Source organism: Henckelia pumila, chromosome 4, assembly GCF_033568475.1.
Source record: "Henckelia pumila isolate YLH828 chromosome 4, ASM3356847v2, whole genome shotgun sequence".
Lineage (NCBI taxonomy): Eukaryota > Viridiplantae > Streptophyta > Magnoliopsida > Lamiales > Gesneriaceae > Henckelia > Henckelia pumila.
Window position 1 is genome coordinate 102,729,344 of NC_133123.1, and position 3,951 is coordinate 102,733,294.

Consider the following 3,951-nt stretch of genomic DNA (forward strand, 5'->3'; position numbering starts at 1 on the left):
CTGGAGGGTATGTAGTTTACACGGATGCTTCTCTTCAGGGGTTAGGTTGTGTCTTGACTCAGAATGGGCATGTGATCGCATACGCTTCTAGACAGCTGAAACTTCACGAGGACAACTACCCAGTCCATGATTTGGAGTTAGCAGCCATTGTGTTCGCTTTGAAGATCTGGCGTCATTATCTGTATGGCGAGAAATTTGAGATCTTCACCGACCATAAGAGTCTCAAGTATTTGTTCACTCAGGCAGAATTGAACATGAGACAGAGACGTTGGATGGACTTGCTTAAGGACTATGATTGCGAGATTAAGTACCATCCGGGAGCTGCTAATCTCACCGCTGATGCTTTGAGTCGCAAGGTGCGACTATCCGCACTTCAGACTTGTTCGATGTCTAGTGCGATCAGTGACTGTTGTACTTCAGGTTTTACCTTCAAGCATAAGAAAGGTATGCAGAGTATCCAGATGTTTGCGATATTATCTGAGCCAACCTTGTATTCGCGGATCCGAGATGCTCAGATGTCTGATTCAAAGACCCAGCGTTTAGCTCGTCTAGCTAACGAGGGTAGCTCGTCTGGATTTCATTATCAGTCAGATGGCTTTTTGTGTTTGTCTGGTAGGCTTGTGATTCCGCAGGATGAAGAGTTGCGAGAGGAGATTTTATCTCAGGCGCATCGCACTAAGTTGAGTATTCATCATGGGAGCAGCAAGATGTACAAGGATCTACGTACTCGTTTCTGGTGGAAGGGAATGAAACGCAGTGTTTATCAGTTTGTTTCGAGATGTTTGGTGTGTCAACAGGTCAAGGCAGAGCACCGACGACCTGGAGGATTGCTTCACAGTCTGCCTATTCCTGAATGGAAATGGGAGTTTATCACAATGGACTTTGTGACCCATTTGCCGGTATCCCTGAGGAACTGTGATGCTATCTGGGTGGTGGTGGACCGACTCACCAAGTCAGCGCATTTCATTGCCTATAGCCGAGAGTACTCTGTGGATCGCATGGCACGGATGTACATTCAGGAGATCGTTCGACTTCATGGAGTGCCTGTGAGCATTGTCAGCGATCGGGACCCCAGGTTTACTTCTAGATTCTGGGGGAGTGTTCAGCGTGCGATGGGTACTACTCTCAGTTTGAGTACAGCCTATCATCCGGAGACTGATGGTCAGTCAGAGCGCACTATCCGTACGTTAGAAGATATGCTTAGAGCGTGCGTCATGGATTTTGGTTCAGCCTGGCAGGATCATTTGCCGTTGATCGAGTTCGCTTACAACAACAGCTATCATACTAGTATTGGGATGGCACCTTTTGAGGCGTTGTATGGGCGACGTTGTCGTACTCCACTCTTTTGGGAAGAAGTGGGGGAGAGACAGGCTGAGGGACCAGAATTTATCCAGCAGGCGATAGACATTGTTGATCAGATCAAGAAACGGATTAAGACTGCACAGGATCATCAGGCCAGCTATGCTAATATCAAGCGTAGGCCTTTGCAGTTCGAGGTCGGGGAGAAAGTGTTTCTGAGAGTGTCACCTTTCCGCAAGATTCTCAGATTTGGCCTTAAGGGCAAGTTGTCTCCCAGATTTATCGGTCCGTTTGAGATCTTGGAGAGTATTGGCGATTTGGCTTATCGACTAGCTTTGCCACCGCATCTATCCAGCATTCACGACGTGTTCCACGTATCTCTGTTGCGATGGTATGTGGCGGATGAATCTCATATTCTGCAGCGATCTGAGGTTCAGGTAGACAAGGATTTGACTTATGTTGAGAAACCTCTTCGCATCCTTGATTATAAGGATAAGGTTTTACGGAACAAAGTCATTTCTTTGGTTTTAGTTCAGTGGCAGCGCCGAGGCACTGAGGAAGCTACTTGGGAGCTTGAGGACGGGATGCGTAAAGACCATCCCGAGTTGTTTTGATTTCATTCTTTAAGTTGTATTCAGTTGCAAACTCTTTAAACGTTTGATTGAATAAAGAATGTTTCTGATTTCTGTATTTGCGTTCGGTACTTAAGATCTGATTTCGAGGACGAAATATCTTAAGTGGGGGAGAATGTAGTAGCCCGTGCCCTAATTGAGTAATTAAAGGATTAATGCTAATTAATTGAATTGGGTATCGGACGGATCGGAAGCTCCGAAGGCACGATCGGAAGTTCCGAACAGGATCGGAAGCTCCGATGAGCGATCGGAGGCACCGATCGATATTACGTCAGGCATGACGTGTGGTTGGATCGGAAGCTCCGATCAGGACCGGAAGCTCCGATCACCCCTATCCGAAGTCAACAAGTGATATTTTGACACGTGGCAGATCAGGATCTTCGGAAGCTCCGATGGCAGGATCGGACGTTCCGATCGGGGTTCGGACGTTCCGATCAATGATCGGAAGTTCCGATCGTTGTCTATAAATAGAAGGCCGAGACTTCACTTTCATTTGCCAATTCCGAGTTCTCCTTTCCTTTCTAGTCCTTTTGGAGCTGTTCTAGTCTTCTTAGGCTTGGTCCGGAGGTCGGAGAGGCGTTCGGTAGTCGTAGCGGAGTTGTGCCCAAGTTCTGGAGGCATCGACATCAAAGGGCTAACGACGGACGAAGGTATAGCTTTTGCTTCCTATAAATATTTAGGAGTATGCAATAGCTTAGTTAAGGCTTTTAGAGCACTTTAATGATAGTAGTATCATTTGGCAGTGTAGAGCAGACTATAGGCGTGGACCTAGAGTTGGTAGAGCTTGCACTGTATTGAGGTACGAAAGTACTGTTCGAGATATCCTGACTGAGTATGCATGTATTATGTGACTGCATGATTTATATGCCACGATATTATGCTGCATTCATTTGCATCTTGCTGTATCTCTTTCGAGATGTCTGTTAGTAGGGTTGTACCCTATCCTGTTAGTGGATGGACTTCCATCGATTTGGGTCCGGCGTATCCACAGTTATCTCGGTATGGGAGCCACCTCCTGAAGCGACGGCACAGCGTGCTACATACCAGGGCCCGGTCTGTCTCTGTTATCTGATCCTTGACCTCGAGTCTATAGGGAGTTCACTTTGCATGCATGTATACTCATACTCTCGCACTGAGCGTTTTATGCTCACGTCTCGTACTCTGTATTTTCTGGACACCCTATTCCATGGGGCAGGTTTGCGATTGGACGAGGAGGGTGGATCCAGGAGGGTCTAGTCAGCGGTTGGCCGGCTGGAGCTTCGCTTAGGTTTTATTACTGTTGTTTGGGTTTATACAGCTATTCGATTTGGTTGTATATTATTGGATAATTACAGATTCCTTTACTTGGGATTGTATAATGTTATTTGGATTTCGCAGTTTTATTCTGATATCTGTTTAATTAAGTTAATTGCATGCCTAAGTTCTGTTTAGTAGGTGATCCGGGTAAGGGTCACTACATATATTCTAGGCAAAGGATAATGATTCTTTACCGTTGCTTTGTTCAATTTCCGATAGTCAATGGAAAGTCGTATAGATCCATCTTTCTTGCGTACAAATTGAACCGGAGCGCCCCAAGGTGAAACGTTCGGTCTAATGTACCATTTAGCCAGAAGATCTTCTAGATGTTCTTTCAGTTATTTCAACTCAACTAGTGCCATTCTGTAAGGATCTTTAGAAATAGGTTGTGTACCTAGCATCAGTTCGATACTGAAGTCTATCTCTCGCAATGGAGATAATCCTGGAATCTCATCAGGAAAAACATCAGCAAACTCACTAACTACTGGCAAATCAGTTAGTTTCGGGCTAGTTTTCAACACATATACGACATAAACAAGGAATCCCTCTGCTCCTTTCTGTAATAAATGGTGCATAGATAGAACATATATCAAAGGAATTTGAGATCTTAAACCTTTACCGTAGAACTTCCACTCATCTGCCATCTCAGGTCTGAATCTCACAACCTTTTGAAAATAGTCAACTGTTGCCCTGTACTTGGTTAACATGTCTATATTGATTATAC